Source organism: Carassius gibelio, chromosome B12 (assembly GCF_023724105.1).
Source record: "Carassius gibelio isolate Cgi1373 ecotype wild population from Czech Republic chromosome B12, carGib1.2-hapl.c, whole genome shotgun sequence".
Classification (NCBI taxonomy): Eukaryota; Metazoa; Chordata; class Actinopteri; order Cypriniformes; family Cyprinidae; genus Carassius; species Carassius gibelio.
Genome location: NC_068407.1, coordinates 23,446,689 through 23,469,238, shown reverse-complemented (window position 1 = coordinate 23,469,238; position 22,550 = coordinate 23,446,689). Strand labels below are relative to the sequence as shown.

The 22,550-nt window shown below is 35.5% G+C and overlaps 2 long non-coding RNA genes across 6 annotated transcripts; one reads left to right on the top strand and one right to left on the bottom strand.

Annotated features, from left to right (window-relative positions):
- Positions 1 to 5,140: 5,140 nt before the first annotated feature.
- On the top strand, positions 5,141 to 9,177 carry LOC127968959 (uncharacterized). 5 transcript variants are annotated; one of them, XR_008156185.1, is made up of 9 exons: positions 5,141 to 5,161; positions 5,256 to 5,308; positions 5,774 to 6,116; positions 6,301 to 6,413; positions 7,345 to 7,453; positions 7,599 to 7,688; positions 7,803 to 7,866; positions 8,164 to 8,401; positions 8,469 to 9,177. It is a non-coding gene; the product is annotated as an uncharacterized LOC127968959 (long non-coding RNA). The 5 variants fall into 5 exon arrangements; XR_008156184.1 differs by having other exon boundaries at positions 5,147 to 5,161; positions 5,256 to 6,116; XR_008156183.1 differs by lacking the exon at positions 5,141 to 5,161 and having other exon boundaries at positions 5,166 to 5,308.
- A 2,211-nt stretch (positions 9,178 to 11,388) lies between these two features.
- Positions 11,389 to 14,192, bottom strand: LOC127968960 (uncharacterized). Its single transcript, XR_008156187.1, has 4 exons — positions 13,968 to 14,192; positions 13,322 to 13,660; positions 13,025 to 13,137; positions 11,389 to 12,068 (listed from the first exon to the last, which is right to left on the bottom strand). It is a non-coding gene; the product is annotated as an uncharacterized LOC127968960 (long non-coding RNA).
- Between the last annotated feature and the right edge of the window lie 8,358 nt (positions 14,193 to 22,550).

Genomic DNA, 22,550 nt, shown 5'->3' with positions numbered 1-22,550 from the left:
AGTATATTGGCATCATGTTGAAAAAGGAGTATGGAGTAGTATGAGTAGGAGTATGAATTCATTTGCAGGCTTTATCATAAATCCACAATAAAATTTCTGAGTTCTGTATCAATCTGTGTTGTTGTTTGTTTATTTTTATCTTTTATTTTTCATAGGAAGATAACTTACTCTCATTTTTAATAAATGTGCTTATAAACCAAGGACAAGCTATTTATAGCTGTATTTATAAACTGCTTACTACTGACTATTAATATTGGGACAAGGCTTTATAAAGCATGAACTGACTATTTAATAATGAGTGCAGTTATTATAAAGTGTTATCAATGAATTTGCTAATGTTAACAAATTAGACATTATTTTACAGTGTTATCAAATCCTTAAATGACTCATAAGCATTTGTGAAAGTTCTGCTTGCATTACAGCTTAGTATTGATCTGTGAGCTGAACAGATTTACTGTTACATCCATGAGATTATGTAAATTAAAATAAATATAATGTCACAGGATGTCATAGGTCAGTATCAAATGAGTTTGAAATTATTATTTGCAGCACAAATAAGGTTTTTCTAGGATTTTTAAAAATCCCTAAAACTGTCAGAAAAAGGTTAAGGCCTAAGCTATTTCTATGTGAGTGGCTAATTTTATTTTTGTTTTTATAATTGTAATACACAAACTATGAAATTATACAAAATGTATAAAAAGATAAATAAATAAATACGCACACATTAAAAAAGCAGCCAAGTCGAATGAGTTTCCTTTTTTATATAGATTAAAATTGAAGACAGAAGCAAGTGGTAAATGTGGTCACTTTAATATTCAAATCCAGTAGATCCAGTTTATGTTCACGTGGCTATTTTCGTTTATATTCGCCAAGCTATTATGTATTTTGAAATAATCTTGTCCGTTATGTGGTCGTTCGTACATCGAAAGGCAGAATCCTGCAGCTCGAGAGATACATGTTATTCTGCCAGTCGCGCTTTCAAATAGTCTTGCACACTTAAACAGGTCACAAACACCTGCATTTAGCTCTTGTTGTGTTACAATGGGTTTATTGTGTGCATTTGTGGTAATATTTTATTTAAAAAAGCTCTTAAACAAGAATAAATTCGTTTGTTTTGAGCTGGACACTGTACGTGCTGATCGGAGGCGGTGATTTCAGATAGGCAGCTGCAAATATTTCATTTTCACACAAACAGTTCAAAAACATCTTAATTTAGCTCTTGGTGTGTTCTAATTGGTTGATTGTGTGATATCGCTGTAATAATTTATTTTTAAAAGCTTTAAAACAGGAATAAATTCGTTTTCTCTGAGCTCTTTACTCCAGACGCTCGTGATCACAGCGGTGATTCATCTCTCCTATTTCTCACGTATCTCTGGCCAGAAATAATTTATCCATGAGCCTTGAACCGGTAATAATCAGATATGTTGGTTTAGCTTGTCAGTGTGAATTAAATCTAAGTATTTGTTTGTATTTTTAACCGATTTAAAAGTGAAAGTAAAAGTCCGGGAATTGAACCTGTAGGGGCGCTATTTCTCTCAGACAATGGAAGTCTGAAGCACATATACTCAAACAGAGGGACAGAGTGAGATGAGATGTCTTGACAGTTTTTTTAATTTTCTGTTATCCATACAGTGTTTTAAAGTCGTTAAACTATGCATATTTCCTCAGAATGACTTTTTCATCTGTATGAAAAAATTCTTTGACGTGTTTGGAAGCTGCAATTTAAAAATACAATAATGATTCCCTTTGTAAGGTCATTTAAAAAAATCACCACGGCAAAACCATTCAAGCTATCCAAAATCCATTCACAATTTAAGTTCCTATCAGAAATACTGATGTGTGTTCAGAGTTTTGTGAAATTCTAAGTATGTTATTTGCCTCAAAATCACCTGAGAAGTATTCCAGTTTGACATGTTGCCACGCCAACAATTTTTTAGATATCAATATCCCCCTTGCAGATTTATATCGGCTGTGTTTTAACATTATTCTGATGAAGTTTGAAGCAAATCGAGTAATAATAAGATGCTGAATTCAAATCATTTTGAAAATGACACACTTCCTTCTGCCAGTTGGTGGCGCTATAACTTTGACTCCTAATAGTCACATATATGCGATCGACATCATACAACGAATAATCTGATGAAGTTTGATTAAAATCAGGAAATGTATGTGGACGGTATTAGACACTTCCTGTTTCTCATTTCTCGCCATAATTTCAACGCCTCGCCACGAGCAAACCTTTCGAGATATCAAAAATCCCCTGGCAATTTTTCATCCCCAATGTCTTGAGATCATGTTGACCGAGTTTGGTGGTAAACGAGTAAAAAACCTATGACAAGTATATCAAATTCCAGAGCATGCGCTTTTTACATAACTCTAAATAGCTGACTTCCTGTTGGGCGGAGCCCAGTGACATGCAATACGGAAGTTGTTCGGCACGATGAGATCTATATGTGTACTGAGTTTCATATGAATATGTGCAAGTATGTGTGAGCTATACATCAACATTTATGACTGTGTTCCAGGGGGCGCCGTAGAGTCCCTGTGCCACGCCCGGGTCCCAGCCTCTGCAGGCTCCTAAAGGGCACAGATTCCAAAGTGTGCGCAAATTTTCAAGAGTTTTTGAGTATGTTAGGGACCCCAAAAGCCCCCACAACTTTGACCAAAAATATGAATAATAAACCCTAAATAGCCAACTTCCTGTTGGGCGGAGCCTATGACATGCAGTACGAAAGTTGTTTGGTTTAATGAGATCTACATGTGTACCGAGTTTCATGTGTCTACGTGCAAGTATGTATGATATATGGCCCTCAGTATTCCAGGGGGCGCTGTAGAGCCCCTGTGCCACGCCCGTGTATCAGTCTCTGCCCGACCCTAATGGCCGCAGGTTCCAATCTGTGTGCCAATTTTCAAGAGTTTTCGAGCATGTTAAGGACCCCAAAAACCCCCGTAACGTTAGAAAAAAATAATAATAATAATAATAATAATAAAAAATAATCCTAAGGAAAACAATAGGGCTCTCGCCCTCCAGGCTTGAGCCCTAATAATAATAAGAATAATCCTTAGAAGAACAATAGGGCTCTTCGCCCCTTCGGGCTTGAGCCCTAATAATCCTTAGAAGAACAATAGGGCTCTTCGCCCCTTCGGGCTTGAGCCCTAATAATCCTTAGAAGAACAATAGGGCTCTTCGCCCCTTCGGGCTTGAGCCCTAATAATAAAATATAGCTGCAAGCAGCGATGGCGGGCTCAAGCCACCAATGCCATCACCACCCCAGTGGCATCAGGTAAACTGTGCCCAGCGGGCACATGCATTCACAATATCCCTCTGGCAGTGAGGTTTTAAAGGATAGAGGGGAGCGTAGAGGGGAGCGTGCATTTGCAGTGGCTGGGCCACGACTCTGGAATACCCTGCCTTTAGAGATCAGACTGGCTCCTTCCTTGTCTATTTTTAAATCTTTGCTAAAAACTTTTTTATTTCACTATTATTTCAAAAAATCACCACGACAAAACCATTCAAGCTATCCAAAATTCATTCACACCTGTTCTGTAAGATTAATTATTTAAACAGTGGTAAAAGAGGATGTGGTGCTGATCCTTCAAGAGTCACTCAAAACGTATCTGTCCATAAAGCCTATAAAGAATTATTCTTAATATACAGTTCACAATACTTCAGCTTGTTATTCTAATTAAGTGAGGGTCATTTTATCAGTAAAATTCCTAAAATACATATTATTTTATTTGAAAGATTTCTATAAATGATTTAAATCATACTCGTTTCTACAATAATTATTTAAAAGTAATCCTATAGCTCCCTCTGGTGGCCATTATAGGTACTAAGAATTGCAAGCTTGATTTATAAGTTATGATAGTTTAAATTTTATGCTGGCTCTTGAAAATGATAAAGCTATGAAACTTACTGTGCTTCCTTCAAATGAGGACTTCTACTTATATAAAAAAATATGAAAAGTTAGAATGAAAAATTGTAAAGATATAGTAAAATAACTATTGTATTTTTTTATGTTACTTTAATAAATCTCTATGGCAACACCATTTAAGCTATCCTAAACCCATTCACAATTTAACATCTCAGTATATTGGCATAATGTTGAAACAGGAGTATGGAGTAGTATGAGGAGGAGTATGAATTCATTTACAGGCTGATTTTATCATAAATCCACAATAAAATTTCTGAGTTCTGTATCAATCTGTGTTGTTGTTTGTTTATTTTTATCTTTTATTTTTCATAGGAAGATAACTTACTCTCCTTTTTAATAAATGTGCTTATAAACCAAGGACAAGCTATTTATAGCTGTATTTATAAACTGCTTACTACTGACTATTAATATTGGGACAAGGCTTTATAAAGCATGAACTGACTATTTAATAATGAGTGCAGTTATTATAAAGTGTTATCAATGCATTTGCTAATGTTAACAAATTAGACATTATTTTACAGTGTTATCAAATCCTTAAAAAAACTCATAAGCATTTGTGAAAGTTCTGCTTGCATTACAGCTTAGTATTGATCTGTGAGCTGAACAGATTTACTGTTACATCCATGAGATTATGTAAGTTAAAATAAATATAATGTCACAGGATGTCATAGGTCAGTATCAAATGAGTTTGAAATTATTATTTGCAGCACAAATAAGTTTTTTTTAGGATTTTTAAAAATCCCTAAAACTGTCAGAAAAAGGTTAAGGCCTAAGCTATTTCTATGTGAGTGGCTAAATTTATTTTTGTTTTTATAATTGTAATACACATACTATGAAATTATACAAAATGTATAAAAAGGTAAATAAATAAGTACGCACACATTAAAAAAGCAGCCAAGTCGAATGAGTTTCCTTTTTTATATAGATTAAAATTGAAGACAGAAGCAAGTGGTAAATGTGGTCACTTTAATATTCAAATCCAGTAGATCCAGTTTATGTTCACGTGGCTGTTTTCGTTTATATTCGCCAAGCTATTATGTGTTTTGAAATAATCTTGTCCGTGATGTGTTCGTTCGTACGACGAAAGCCAGAAACCTGCAGCTCGAGAGATATGTTATTCTCAACAAGTCCTCCAACTCATACGACCGTATGGGTCGTTTGTCACTATCCATAAATACGACCCACACGAGCGTTCTCTAAATTATCGCCCCTATTGGCAACAGGAGGTATGATAAATGAACTTTCGCCTAAATGCATTGTGGGTTTATTTTAACATGTTCGCTATTTGCGTTTTGAATTGTTTGATTTAAACTCTCCCAGATGTTCGTGGATTTTGATGATATGGATTTTAGATGACTTCGAGACATGTACAGGTAAGGTTTTCTCCCGTCTCATAAAGTAGTCGATCGTTTATGAATAATATGAGTTTTTATTTTCAAATCGATACTGGACACTGTATGTCCTATTAAACCAGTTTGACGTTCAAATCATTTAATCGAAATCTGCAGCTTTATAAAGTTAGTTTTCATTGTGATATTCGTTTGAAATTCGCCTGTGGTGGAAAGAGGTCATGTAAAAGTCGCGCATTTACCATGTTTTTACCATAGTAACATGTCGCTGAACCATGTCACGTGTTATAAAACCTCAGTAACCACAACTCAATGTATCTCCCGTCATAACTGTAGTTTTACTTTGGTATTTGTAGTATAAACACGTTACCATGCTTTTCACCACAGTAACTGTGCTTATTGTGTACTCTTTAGTTAAGTAACACATTTGCCATGCCTTTAATACCTTTTTGTAATGTAATTGTGATTCAGTGTTTTTTTTCTTTTCAGTTTTGCAGTTTCTTCATATCACATACATCTCCAGCTCCTACAACAACATTCAGTGTCCAGCAGCTCTTTATGATGCTCTCTCTCTCTCTCTCTCTCTCTTTCTCTCTCTCTCTCTCTCTCTCTCTCTCTCTCTCTCTCTCTCATTTTCCTTTCCTATTTTTCTGAACTGTAATTCATAAATAAGTCACACATATTTTTCTTTCTTTCTCTTGTTCATCATGGCATATTTTCACAGCTCAGAATCAGATTTTGATCAGTTCTTGTATTAACAGGGAACTTGTACTCGAAGCTCAACTTGAAGAAGTTTCCAGTGAAGATGAAGTCCTTCAAAGGTTCGACACAGGTAATGTTGAAGATATGTAGTTATAACTGATTTACTTTAATTAATTTATCCTTACTTTATGTTAATAACCTTCCTTATAGTCCTTCCTTTCAAATATTTTGTTCACAGATCATTTCTAACACACTGTCTAAACATGTATGTATTAAAACAACAACAACAACTTGTTACTTTTTCTTTATTCCAGCTGAAAAGGAAGACCATGGGCCGGTCAAACCTTGTTTGTGGAGAGGGATGAATTTGACCATCTTGTGTGTTTACGGAGAAGACCAAAAGCTGCTAAGGCAGATATTTCCAGAGGTACGTCTGTGTTGATCTGAGCACCTCGACAGAACTTTACTGCAGTTACATTTTGCACCGAATTTTATGTTTTTTACTTTTTTAAATACCTCACGACCCCATCAGTACAAACCCTGTGCTATGTCAAAGTATTAATAATTCAAACAATTTCAGCAAATTCATATGATATTGTACAAGCGTACTCTCCAGCTTTTCCTCCTGCTGTCATTGACCATCGCCTCAGCTCTCATGCAGACTGTGTCCATTTTAAGTAGTCAGAGCGTTATATCCTAAAGTTTATATTGAGTCCACTGTATTCTTTATTAGCACCGTCTTAACCCGTTCTAACAGTACATGATATCTGTCCGCACCTCACAGTCTGCCTTTATTTCCATGTTGATTTTAATTGAACACGTCTGTTTAAAAGCAAGTCAGGAAATGCTGTGTAACTTGTCATGTGACACATCAGATCTTCAGTTAATTTGGCCAAATTAGATCATTTAAGGCTGTTCACACCAAGAATAGTAACTACAATAACTATTTTAGCATCCACACCAACATCAACCAATGATAAAGTTATGTTTATTAATATACACACTGCAGCGACGTTGATGTCTGCCACTTTAAATGATCAAGCTTTTGAAATGTGCATTTTGATTGGCTGTTTAATGTTCATCAGCTGGAAAATATATTCCACTGATGTTGTTCCTCTGTGTCATTAAGTATGGACTCATCCTTGGTATGAAGAGGTCTTTAAACTGCTTACAACAATCCTGCTGCATGTTATAGTGTAGAAAATAATTGAGAATAATATAGCTTGAAGATACAGCTTTCTTCCCTCTCATTTTATTAAACTCAAACGCAAGATTTTGCCTTTCTTTGCTTGTTTGTCTTCATCTTAGTCCTTTACTCTCTCCACTCACTCACACATTCTCTCTTGCTCTGTTGTAAGGTACAAACAGAGCGGATGGTTGCATGATGGCCTCTTTCAGGTTTGTCAACTGAATGTCTACTAGTGTGGCTCAGCAAGTTCCTGTCATGATCAGCCCTCTCCAAGAAAGGTTTGTAGAAAATTGTAATCAATATTCATTTAATCCTCTAACCTGAATCTTTTGGTGAATTTACTTAATTATATCTGTCTTAATTCATATGTAATAAGCAATAGTAATTAAACATGGGGTTAATAGACATATTTTTGTTTTACAGCTGAAGAGCAAAAACACAAAGAACATCAGTCCTGTTGGGGATGAGGAATGAACATGGCTCTATTGTGCCCAAACAGAAAAGAGTGAAAAGGTGCTCATCCCCATTGATGTGTCTGTATTCAAGCAATGCATTAGTACAGCATATGATGTTGATCTCTATTCAAGTCAGCAATTATCATTTTTCACATATACATCTTTTTATAAGTCCTAGAATGAACAAATCATCAGGGCATCATTTCTGGAATTTGGGCAGAAAATGACTGAATATGGTGAGTACTGACACCTGCACCTGTATTCACCAAAACTATTTTTCTTATGGACTTACAGTTTTTGAAGGAGGATGAAGTCAGTTGATGGAGAAATGAAGAACGAGATGTGTTGTATATGAAGACTTCAGATGCAAAAGCCTTTAAGTTCTGTATGAAATGTTCTTCTAAGAAGAATTTTAGAAGAAAACTTCAGGTGGAACTTAGATGCCTTTGCATCTGAAGTCTTCATATGTACTATGAGTTTTCAATACATAACTGATTTGTTATGACTGTTTTTATTATTTTCTACTTGTACAGAAAGACTGCAGTAGAAGGAAAGCTGGTACTGAGAACATTTGTCTTCACTCCAGACTAAAGAGAAGCGGGTCTGAGGCCAGAGATGGAGGAGTCAATGGTCACCAAATGCAGCGCTGCAGCCTGAAACTGTGAAGACTGAATTCCCAAACAGCTGTGTGACTGCACAGATGTTACGGCCATAAAAGAAACTTCACAACTGAGAGCCCATACCTCCAACAACCTTCAACAGGAATCAATGGTATGTCCATTACAACAATTCTAAATAATAATAATATATAATTGACACAATGATTTTGTCTCTCCAGGACATCTACGCAAGGTTTTTCTTTTGTTGAGGACCGTCAGAGACTCCAGCCACACGAGCCATGGATTGCTCTCAACATCACCATCAGACAGACATTATCACAGAACCAGCACCAGCAGACTGCAAAACAAGTTCCTTCAACAGGCAATCAGACTGAACTGAACTCGTACCAGTAACACCACACACACACACACACACACACACATACACACACCAGCAGCCTCATACTGTGTGCACTGCACTCTATCAGCTACACTGACTGGACTCTGACTCACTATTATTCTGCAACCTGATATTCTGTTTGCACTAATTCATACTGTACTGAAAGTGAAAGTGACGTGACATACAGTCAAGTATGGTGACCCATACTCAGAATTTGTGCTCTGCATTTAACCCATCCGAAGTGCACACACACAGAGCAGTGAACACACACACACTGTGAACACACACCCGGAGCAGTGGGCAGAGGTATATCTACAGTATACAGTGATTGTTGTTAATTGTTTTCATTTTGTTCTCTCTGTATAGTATAGTATTGCACTATATTTTCTACCTGTATTGAGCTCTTATGTATACGGTTTATATTTTTGATACTGTATATGTGTTGCAAATATATTCAGTACTTGTCATGCTGCAGTTTGCAGAAAAGCATTTTACCACCTGTATACTTGCATTCATGGTATTGTGATAATAAAATGATTTGATTTGAATTGGTCACATGACTTGTTCATCAGTTGTATTGTTGTGCTGGATAACAATTGCAAATTGTTTATGACATTGAAGAAGATCATGATAGAGACATGGATTTGAAGAAAACCAGGAGAGCTCTGATGATGAGAAGGAAACTGGATGTGATTCTTTGGTGCTCAAGACATTTCACCATGCCTTCATCTGGGTTTCTTCATCTGATTAAAATAAAATGGTTTTAATGTAACCCATTTTTATTTCACTTGAATATAATTTGTCTTAATATGCTTATTTATCTGTCTTTATGCTGCATCCTAGTAAAATATTGCGTATGGTGTTGGATAATCAAGTATGGTGAATATTCTGTACTAGAGATGGTTTTTTGGTAGATACACCATTTAATTTTGTAAACAACACATATAATCACCATGGTTGTTTTGATGAAGACATGAACATTTAGTAATATTAATGAAATTTAGTTAGATGAAGAGCTGCATTAGAAGAGACTGCATGGACTTCATGCACAACTGAAGGTGATGAATCAAGGAAAGATCAACATGAATCCTGTTCTGTATTATAATGAAGATGTTCATGCACATTACTGATGTCTAGCTCCTGAGCAGGACAAAGATGAGACATTCTTTACAGAGATTTATGAATTAGGTATTTTATATTATGATTCTTTAAATTGCATGAATTGTATGGAACCATAAACTGCACACTGTCACACATTGTCTTACTGAATGACACATTGGCCTTGTCTGATGAAATGTCAGAATATGTATTTGTTGTCTTTGTTTACTATTAGCACTGTATTATTGCTCTTGATCTTATGAAATAAATTGAGCTCTTTCCAAATGGGCACTTATGTTGATTTTCTGGTGTCTTAATTCTAAGATAACTATGACTTCCAACTTACATAATGGTATGCTTTTGAAAAGACAACCTACAAAATGTGTCTCAACAGTTTGTTGCCAATGATGAGAATAGAGCTGTGCATTTTTTTCCTGCCCTTCCATCCCCAGGGGCCCAGTAGAGTCCCCTTGAAGAGCAAAACAATTAACATTCCAAATGGCTGTAAATCAAAATCTGATTATAGTTTCAAAAAGAAAATTGGTAGGACAACTCATTATGCTATGTTTACTAAATAATGTTTGGCACAGCTTTCAAACATTCATAGAAAAGTGCTATACATGTGTTTATAAAAGTACTCTTAGTAAAATAAAAAATGTCAGCCTGCCTCTCACATATGTCATATAACTTTGCACAATAAACATGCTTAGATATCCCTTTGTTTAAAAAAAGAAGTATTTTTCACAATTTCATTATTAAACATTTTAAACTACATTGCCCATAAGCCTTAGCCATTCTATCGATGGAAAGTGAAAGTCATGGCGCTGTTTTTTGTAGTTCAATTAAGTTATGTTCAGGTTTAAGGTTAGGATCTCGGTAAAGAGGTAATTTCACAAAATATAGCAATGCACCATTGTTAACTGAAGGTACTATTGACGTAATAATTACAGCAAAATTTACTTTGCAACATTAAACGTTTTTTAATTTGGGCTAAAAGAAAGTCCAGTCACAGCGAGTCCTCGAGTGCCAAGTGGATTTCAAAGCCAATGAAAATCCAGTTGAGCAGAAGCGACACCCTTACTTGTCCATATACGGCCATTCATGACAGGCTTTTCCGGGTTCTTGTGGTGAATTTATTTTCACCCACTAAATATAAAACTAAAATGACGGATTTGCATTGTGGGGTAAACCTGATTCAGCAATAGATTTGTTGATTACAGTTATTTATTTTCAAACAAGGGCCTCATATTTGCGATTATACACATTCTTTACCCTAATATTAATGTACAATATTTAAGCTCAACATTTTTGCATATACTGTATGAAAAAATAATATTATATTTATATATTTATAGTGTATTAAATGTATACATTTAATCACTTGTGTGTTTTTTGGAGATGTATTTACAATCTTGCAATTTTTAGCTCTACCAGTTAAACTACAGAAAAAAAGGAAAATAATAATAAAAATAAATAAATAAATACAATTTAAAAAACACAGGGATAATTTTTTTTAGTAATTTCCATATCAGTGTTTATTGATATGTCAAACTTTTCAGACAAACAATGCAAATAACACCATTCTTTCTCTCTAGTTTGTCACTATGAAGAAATAAAAACAAAAAAATAATATATTATTGTGAAATATAACAACTTACTGATTGATAAAGTAACTAATAGGTACAGACAGAATTATGTAATAGAAAATCCCTTTAAAACTAAATTGGCTAATATAAAAATATATATATAAAATAAAAAAAATGAATAAATAAATAAAAATTGTCAATTTGTTTGCAGAGAAGTTTATAAAATGCCAAATAATATTTTTACAAACCAGGAGTTGCAAGGCACCAGCTGAAATCATATTCTTTTCTTTCATTTAAAAGTGATTAACTAATTAGAAAAATATTGTTAAGACTAATATTTCACATGATTACCTCTTAATCTCCTGTAATCACTGATCGCTTCTGTTGTGAACATATGCAAGACAAACTAAAACGGTTATTAATAATTATATTTTATAAATCATTTTCAGCTGGAAAATGCATTTCTATCATTAAATGAACTTAAAGGTCACACACACACACACACACACACATATATATATATATATATATATATATATATATATGGCATATAGAATACAGTAGGTGGGATGGTGATAGTGACAGGAGTGTTCACAGTAGAGATGGGAGTGTTGACTAGAGGAGAAATAATACAAGTAGACATGCTAACGACTGAGAGCAGATGTGCCACACAAGAGAGAGTGATGTGGATGCTTTTGGAAGGGCTGCTATTGTGGAGAGCTGATGGAGAAGGACTCAGTAATCTGTCAGAAATCCTGCAAGACAGGAAAAAATTGAATTTATAACATGATGAATAATTAAAACATTGACAACAAATGAAAGTGACGTGACATACAGCCAAGTATGGTGACCCATACTTAGAATTCTTGTTCTGCATTTAACCCATCCAAAGTGCACACACACAGCAGTGAACACACACACACGGAGCAGTGGGGATCATTTATGTTACGGTGCCCGGTGAGCAGTTGGGGGCAGCACAAAAAAAGTCGTATTGCCGGGCCGAGACTCAAACCCACAACTTTATGGTTAAGAGTCAAACTTTCTAAGCACTAAGCCACGACTTCCCCCTAGCAACGGGCTAGTGGTTAAAGACAACATAACTGCAGCGTGTATAATAATAAACAGAACTTTATAATTTGTTGGTAGCGATGCTAAAATAGTCATTATAGTTATTGTTCTTGTTGTAAACACCTTTAAATGATCTAATTTGGTCAAATAAATTAAAGACCTGGGGCCGGTTGCATAAACTGCTTAAACTAATCTTTAAAAAAGTTAGCCATATAATTTGATTTACTCTAGACTTGTCATAATTGTTTAAAGTCAGTTACAAAAACATAGATTGGTCCAATTTTACTAAGAAATATGATTATCTCTTGGTTAACTGCTAGTTGGTCACAGTCTTAACATAATAGCTATGTTTACGCAACCGGCCCCTTTTGTGTCACATGACAAGTTACACAGCATTTCCTGACACAGTCTGCATGAGAGCTGAGGCGATGGTCAATGACAGCAGGAGGAAAAGCTGGAGAGTACGCTTGTACAATATCATATGAATTTGCTGAAATTGTTTGAATTATTAATACTTTGACATAGCACAGGGTTTGTACTGATGGGGTCGTGAGGTATTTAAAAAAGTAAAAAACATAAAATTCGGTGCAAAATGTAACTGCAGTAAAGTTCTGTCGAGGTGCTCAGATCAACACAGACGTACCTCTGGAAATATCTGCCTTAGCAGCTTTTGGTCTTCTCCGTAAACACACAAGATGGTCAAATTCATCCCTCTCCACAAACAAGGTTTGACAGGCCCATGGTCTTCCTTTTCAGCTGGAATAAAGAAAAAGTAACAAGTTGTTGTTGTTGTTTTAATACATACATGTTTAGACAGTGTGTTAGAAATGATCTGTGAACAAAATATTTGAAAGGAAGGACTATAAGGAAGGTTATTAACATAAAGTAAGGATAAATTAATTAAAGTAAATCAGTTATAACTACATATCTTCAACATTACCTGTGTCGAACCTTTGAAAGACTTCATCTTCACTGGAAACTTCTTCAAGTTGAGCTTCGAGTACAAGTTCCCTGTTAATACAAGAACTGATCAAAATCTGATTCTGAGCTGTGAAAATATGCCATGATGAACAAGAGAAAGAAAGAAAAATATGTGTGACTTATTTATGAATTACAGTTCAGAAAAATAGGAAACGAAAATGAGAGAGAGAGAGAGAGAGAGAGAGAGTGAGAGAGAAAGAGAGAGAGAGAGAGAGAGAGAGAGCATCATAAAGAGCTGCTGGACACTGAATGTTGTTGTAGGAGCTGGAGATGTATGTGATATGAAGAAACTGCAAAACTGAAAAAAAAAAAAAACACTGAATCACAATTACATTACAAAAAGGTATTAAAGGCATGGCATTGTGGTTAATGATTTTTAACTACAAATACCACAGTAAAACAGTTATCATGGTAAAAAAAAAAAATATGGTAAGTGTTGTGGTCACTGGTCATTTCAGATTCGTTGCGATTGCCACACATTCGTTCACTGGCATTCACAACATATTTGTAAAGAAAACGTCAAACTGCACTTACTTTGACATTAATTGCAGACAATCAGAACAGTACCTTAAAAAATAAACCATAAAATAAAATTGTTTACAAACCTGGACAACAACGCATGGTAAGATGTTGGGTCACGCCTCCTTTTTTTGGGTGGTAACGATGGTAACGACAGTCAAAGGTCATTTGATGACGACACACCCGACAAACGAGACTGTCGTAATACGGCCGCTAGAGGGCGCTTGATTTTAAAACGTAATAATAGGTCGTAATATGCTGCTTGCACAAACGACCTATGTGGTCGTTTTTAAGAGGAGGACAGTCTCGTTATTCTGCCAGTCGCGCTTTCAAATAGTCTTGCACTCTTAAACTGGTCACAAACACCTGCATTTACCTCTTGTTGTGTTACAGTGGGTTTATTGTGTGCATTTGTGGTAATATTTTATTTTAAAAAGCTCTTAAACCAGAATAAATTCGTTTGTTTTGAGCTCGACACTGTACGCGCTGATCGGAGGCGGTGATTTCAGACAGGCAGCCACAAATATTTCATTTTCACACAAACAGTTCAAAAACATCTGAATTTAGCTCTTGGTGTGTTCTAATTGGTTGATTGTGTGATATCGCTGTAATAATTTATTTTTAAAAGCTTTAAAACAGGAATAAATTCGTTTTCTCTGAGCTCTTTACTCCAGACGCTCGTGGTCACAGCGGTGATTCATCTCTCCTATTTCTCACGTATCTCTGGCCAGAAATAATTTATCCATGAGCCCTGAACCGGTAATAATCAGATATGTTGGTTTAGCTTGTCAGTGTGAATTAAATCTAAGTATTTATTTGTATTTTTAACCGATTTAAAAGTGAAAGTAAAAGTCCGGTAATTGCACCTGTAGGGGCGCAATTTCTCTCAGACAATGGAAGTCTGAAGCACATATAATCAAACAGAGGGACAGAGTGAGATGAGATGTCTGACAGTTTTTTAGTTTTCTGTTATCCATACAGTGTTGTAAAGTCGTGAAACTATGCATATTTCCTCAGAATGACTTTTTCATCTGTATTAAAAAATTCTTTGACGTGTTTGGAAGCTGCAATTTAAAAATACAATAATGATTCCCTTTGTAAGGTAATTTAAAAAAATCACAACGGCAAAACCATTCAAGCTATCCAAAATCCATTCACAATTTAAGTTCCTATCAGAAATACTGATGTGTGTTCAAAGTTTTGTGAAATTCTAAGTATGTTATTTGCCTCAAAATCACCTGAGAAGTATTCCAGTTTGACATGTTGCCACGCCAACAATTTTTTAGATATCAATATCCCCCTTGCAGATTTATATCGGCTGTGTTTTAACATTATTCTGATGAAGTTTGAAGCAAATCGAGTAATAATAAGATGCTGAATTCAAATCATTTTGAAAATGACACACTTCCTTCTGCCAGTTGGTGGCGCTATAACTTTGACTTCTAATAGTCACATATATGCGATCGACATCATACAACGAATAATCTGATGAAGTTTGATTAAAATCAGGAAATGTATGTGGACGGTATTAGACACTTCCTGTTTCTCATTTCTCGCCATAATTTCAACGCCTCGCCACGAGCAAACCGTTTGAGATATCAAAAATCCCCTGGCAATTTTTCATCCCCAGTGTCTTGAGATCATGTTGACCGAGTTTGGCGGCAATCGAGAAAAAAACCTATGACAAGTATTTCAAATTCCAGAGCATGCGCATTTTACATAACTCTAAATAGCTGACTTCCTGTTGGGTGGAGCCTATGACATGCAATACGAAAGTTGTTCGGCACGATGAGATCTATATGTGTACTGAGTTTCATATGAATATGTGCAAGTATGTGTGAGCTATACATCAACATTTCTGACTGTGTTCCAGGGGGCGCCGTAGAGCCCCTGTACCACGCCCGGGTCCCAGCCTCTGCAGGCTCCTAAAGGCCACCAATTCCAAAGTGTGCGCAAATTTTCAAGAGTTTTTGAGTATGTTAAGGACCCTAAAAGCCCCCACAACTTTGACGAAAAATTTGAATACTAAACCCTAAATAGCCAACTTCCTGTTGGGCGGAGCCTATGAAATGCAATACAAAAGTTGTTTGGATTGATGAGATTTATATGTGTACCGAGTTTCATATGTCTACGAGCAAGAATGTATGATATATGGCCCTCCATATTCCAGGGGGCGCTGTAGAGCCCCTGTGCCACGCCCGTGTATCAGTCTCTGCCCGGCCCTAATGGCCGCAGGTTCCAATCTGTGTGCCAATTTTCAAGACTTTTTAAGCACGTTAAGGGCCCCAAAAGCCCCCGAGACGTTGAAAAAAAAAATAAATAATAATAATAATAATAATAAATATAGCTGCAAGCAGCGATGGCGGGCTCAAGCCACCAGTGCCATCGCCACCCCCGGTGGCATCAGGTAAACTGTGCCCAGCGGGCACATGCATTCACAATATCCCTCTGGCAGTGAGGTTTTAAACGATATGGCAGTTAAAGGGTTAATCCGAATCATCTAGACTTTAAAATCACATTCACAAAACAATATATATATATATAACTTTAGTAACACTTTACAATAAGATTCCATTCATAAACATTATGTTAACATGAACAATGTTTATATAGCATTCATTCACGTCAGTTAATATTCCAAACTTAAACATTAAAACATTGTTTTATTGTGATTTTTTTCCAAGCATTTTTTACCAATTCCAAACCATATCAATCTTAATAACTACCATTATTTTTTATTTAATCATTTATGAGTGCTATACAATAGTCCAGGAAAGCTGGAAGAGAAAAACAGGTCAAGAAGAACTGACAAAAAGAATTGCAAAATAATTAGGAAATAATGTGAAGATTAATTTTTAGTCAATTCTGCAAGACAGACTTTCAGGAAAGGAGGTGGAATAAAAATGAGCTCTTAAATCTTAATCCTGGATTCTGGAAGATATACTCCTCAAACCATCGAACAAGAGGAGGTGGTGCTGGTCCTTCACGAGTCACTCTAATCTGTTCATAAAGCCTATATATAAAGCCTTAATATATAGTATTTCACAATACTTCATGGTATTCTAATTAAATCATTTTTTGGGATCTTAAGTCTCTCAGAGCCGGACACCGAGTAATTCTGGAGACTCCAGGAAAGTGGCAGTTCTGTAAAATGTTGGCGCTGGAGACTAAATGCTCCCTGATAGTTTCACACCTAATTCACTTAACACACACACACACACACACACACACTACCCACAGTGACAGTGGGACTGAGTGACATTAGATGTATGATAGTTTTTTTATTTTCTATCATCCATATAGTGTTGTATAGTCATGAAACTATTGTCATGAGACCAGTCATTCTGAGGAAATATGCCTCAGAATGACTTGTCTTTTATGTGTACATTTTTTTTTAAAGTGTTTAGAAGCTGCACTTTAAAAAAAATAAAAAAGACATTTACTGGTTCCTTTTTTACTATTATTTCAAAAAATCACCACGACAAAACCATTCAAGCTATCCAAAATTCATTCACACCTGTTCTGTAAGATTAATTCTTTAAACAGTGGTAAAAGAGGATGTGGTGCTGATCCTTCAAGAGTCATTCAAAACGTATCTGTCCATAAAGCCTATAAAGAATTATTCTTAATATACAGTTCAAATTACTTCAGCTTGTTATTCTAATTAAGTGAGGGTCATTTTATCAGTAAAATATATACAATTCATTTTTTTTTTGAAAGATTTCTATAAAGGATTTAAATCATACTCGTTTCTACAATAATTATTTAAAAGTAATCCTATAGCTCCCTCTGGTGGCCATTATAGGTACTAAGAATTGCAAGCTTGATTTATAAGTTATGATAGTTTAAATTTTATGCTGGCTCTTGAAAGTGATAAAGCTATGAAACTTACTGTGCTTCCTTCAAATGAGGACTTCTACTTATATAAAAAATTATGAAGATTTAGAATGAAAAATTGTAAAGATATAGTAAAATAACTATTGTATTTTTTTATGTTACTTTAATAAATCTCTATGGCAACACCATTTAAGCTATCCTAAACCCATTCACAATTTAACATCTCAGTATATTGGCATCATGTTGAAAAAGGAGTATGGAGTAGTATGAGTAGGAGTATGAATTCATTTGCAGGCTTTATCATAAATCCACAATAACATTTCTGAGTTCTGTATCAATCTGTGTTGTTGTTTGTTTATTTTTATCTTTTATTTTTCATAGGAAGATAACTTACTCTCATGTTTAATAAATGTGCTTATAAACCAAGGACAAGCTATTTATAGCTGTATTTATAAACTGCTTACTACTGACTATTAATATTGGGACAAGGTTTATAAAGCATGAACTGACTATTTAATAATGAGTGCAGTTATTATAAAGTGTTATCAATGCATTTGCTAATGTTAACACATTAGACATTATTTTACAGTGTTATCAAATCCTTAAATGACTCATAAGCATTTGTGAAAGTTCTGCTTGCATTACAGCTTAGTATTGATCTGTGAGCTCAACAGATTTACTGTTACGTCCATGAGATTATGTAAATTAAAATAAATATAATGTCACAGGATGTCATAGGTCAGTATCAAATGAGTTTGAAATTATTATTTGCAGCACAAATAAGGTTTTTTTAGGATTTTTAAAAATCCCTAAAACTGTCAGAAAAAGGTTAAGGCCTAAGCTATTTCTATGTGAGTGGCTAATTTTATTTTTGTTTTTATAATTGTAATACACAAACTATGAAATTATACAAAATGTATAAAAAGATAAATAAATAAATACGCACACATTAAAAAAGCAGCCAAGTCGAATGAGTTTCCTTTTTTATATAGATTAAAATTGAAGACAGAAACAAGTGGTAAATGTGGTCACTTTAATATTCAAATCCAGTAGATCCAGTTTATGTTCACGTGGCTGTTTTCGTTTATAGTCGCCAAGCTATTATGTATTTTGAAATAATCTTGTCCGTTATGTGTTCGTTCGTACGACGAAAGGCAGAATCCTGCAGCTCCAGAGATACATGTTATTCTGCAAGTCGCGCTTTCAAATAGTCTTGCACACTTAAACAGGTCACAAACACCTGCATTTAGCTCTTGTTGTGTTACAATGGGTTTATTGTGTGCATTTGTGGTAATATTTTATTTAAAAAAGCTCTTAAACAAGAATAAATTCGTTTGTTTTGAGCTGGACACTGTACGCGCTGATCGGAGGCAGTGATTTCAGATAGGCAGCTGCAAATATTTCATTTTCACACAAACAGTTCAAAAACATCTTAATTTAGCTCTTGGTGTGTTCTAATTGGTTGATTGTGTGATATCGCTGTAATAATTTATTTTTAAAAGCTTTAAAACAGGAATAAATTCGTTTTCTCTGAGCTCTTTACTCCAGACGCTCGTGATCACAGCGGTGATTCATCTCTCCTATTTCTCACGTATCTCTGGCCAGAAATAATTTATCCATGAGCCCTGAACCGGTAATAATCAGATATGTTGGTTTAGCTTGTCAGTGTGAATTAAATCTAAGTATTTGTTTGTATTTTTAACCGATTTAAAAGTGAAAGTAAAAGTCCGGGAATTGAACCTGTAGGGGCGCAATTTCTCTCAGACAATGGAAGTCTGAAGCACATATACTCAAACAGAGGGAGAGAGTGAGATGAGATGTCTGACAGTTTTTTTAATTTTCTGTTATCCATACAGTGTTGTAAAGTCGTGAAACTATGCATATTTCCTCAGAATGACTTTTTCATCTGTATGAAAAAATTATTTGACGTGTTTGGAAGCTGCAATTTAAAAATACAATAATGATTCCCTTTGTAAGGTCATTTAAAAAAATCACCACGGCAAAACCATTCAAGCTATCCAAAATCCATTCACAATTTAAGTTCCTATCAGAAATACTGATGTGTGTTCAGAGTTTTGTGAAATTCTAAGTATGGTATTTGCCTCAAAATCACCTGAGAAGTATTCCAGTTTGACATGTTGCCACGGCAACAATTTTTTAGATATCAATATCCCCCTTGCAGATTTATATCAGCTGTGTTTTAACATTATTCTGATGAAGTTTGAAGCAAATCGAGTAATAATAAGATGCTGAATTCAAATCATTTTGAAAATGACACACTTCCTTCTGCCAGTTGGTGGCGCTATAACTTTGACTCCTAATAGTCACATATATGCGATCGACATCATACAACGAATAATCTGATGAAGTTTGATTAAAATCAGGAAATGTATGTGGATGGTATTAGACACTTCCTGTTTCTAATTTCTCGCCATAATTTCAACGCCTCGCCACGAGCCAACCGTTCGAGATATCAAAAATCCCCTGGCAATTTTTCATCCCCAGTGTCTTGAGATCATGTTGACCGAGTTTGGCGGCAATCGAGAAAAAAACCTATGACAAGTATTTCAAATTCCAGAGCATGTGCTTTTTACATAACTCTAAATAGCTGACTTCCTGTTGGGTGGAGCCTATGACATGCAATACGAAAGTTGTTCGGCACGATGAGATCTATATGTGTACTGAGTTTCATATGAATATGTGCAAGTATGTGTGAGCTATACATCAAAATTTTTGACTGTGTTCCAGGGGGCGCCGTAGAGCCCCTGTGCCACGCCCGGGTCCCAGCCTCTGCAGGCTCCTAAAGGCCACAGATTCCAAAGTGTGCGCAAATTTTCAAGAGTTTTTGAGTATGTTAAGGACCCCAAAAGCCCCCACAACTTTGACGAAAAATTTGAATACTAAACCCTAAATAGCCAACTTCCTGTTGGGCGGAGCCTATGATATGCAATACAAAAGTTGTTTGGATTGATGAGATTTATATGTGTACCGAGTTTCATTCGTCTACGAGCAAGAATGTATGATATATGGCCCTCCATATTCCAGGGGGCGCTGTAGAGCCCCTGTGCCACGCCCGTGTATCAGTCTCTGCCCGGCCCTAATGGCCGCAGGTTCCAATCTGTGTGCCAATTTTCAAGACTTTTTAAGCACGTTAAGGGCCCCAAAAGCCCCCGAGACGTTGGAAAAAAATAATAATAATAATAATAATAATAATAATAATAATAATAATAATAATAAAAAATAATCCTAAGGAAAACAATAGGCCTCTCGCCCTTTGGGCTTGAGCCCTAATAATAAAAAATAATCCTAAGGAAAACAATAGGCCTCTCGCCCTTTGGGCTTGAGCCCTAAATATAGCTGCAAGCAGCGATGTCGGGCTCAAGCCATCAGTGCAACGCCACCCTGGTGGCATCGGGAAAACTGTGCCCAGCGGGCATAAGCATTTACAGTAACCCTCTGACAATCAAGTTTTAAGGGATGTGGCAGTTAAAGGGTTAATCCGACCAATCTAGACTTTGAAATCACATACACAGAACAATATATATAACTTTAGTAACACTTTATTTTAAAATGTATAAAAAATGTATAAGGTGTGCATTGTAGCTGACACCTATATGAACACATTACAATTGTTTTGTGACTACAAGTCTTTCTTCTCAAATGCTATTGAGTGGTCGCGAACGCAGATGGGAGAATGGCGCATATTTGTTTTGTTTTTTTTGAGCAACTGGTGCCCCCTCTGGGAGTTGGTGCTCTACGAAGACTGCATACTCTGCATATAGGGAGCGGCGGTACTATCTGGAAGATATATTCCTCAAACCATCGTACAAGTGAAGGTGATGCTAGTCCTTCAAGAATCGCTCAAAACCTTTTCAAGTGTACAGTTTCCTTTTATTGCATCTTGAAATAAATATTTCTGAATTCTGAATCAAACTGGGTTGTGTTTATTGATTTATTTTATAAGACAACTGAAACTTTAATCTCCTTTGTAATATATGTGCTTTTAAACCAAGAACAATGTAATTAGAGATGTATTCCTGCTTAATAATGACTATTATTAAGGGAAAAGGCTTTATAATCATGAACTATTTACTAATGCTTAGCTAATGAGTGCAGTTATTATAAAGTGTTACCAATGCATTTACTAATGTTAACAAATTAGACATTATTATACAGTGTTACCAAACCCTTTAATAATTTATTAGTGTTTTGTAATGATTTTAATGACCTATAAGCATTTGTGAAATAGTTTTGCTTGCATTGCAGCTTAATCTGTCAGTTGAAGAGTTTTACTGTTACATCCATGAGATTAATAAATGTCATGTCACGTCACAGGTTGTCATAGGTCAGTATCAAATGAGTTTGAAATTATAATTTGCAGCACAAATAAGGCTTCTTAGGATGTTTTTAAATCCCAAAAACTGTCAGAAAAGGATAAGGCCTAAGAGATTTCTTAACCTGTAATGAAAGGAAAAAAACACCACCATTAGCAACAACAAAAACAATAACAATTTAAAATATAGATTTTTTTTCCTGATTATTAAAGGAATGATTAGGTCTCTCTCTCTCTCTCTCTCTCTCTCTCTCTCTCTGCCAGACAGCCCCTCCCTACAATCCACACACACTGTCAGTCACCAAAGATTCACAGTCACCAACCCCCTCACACTCACACTCCCCCTCCCTCTCCCCCTCCCTTTCCTCACACAGATGGAGTGGCCAGAGTGAGATCATGTCAGTTGAGAAGTCTGACAGTTTTTTCTTTTCTTTTATCCATACAGTGTTGTAAAGTCATGAAACTATGCATATTTCCTCATAATGATTTGATCTCTGTA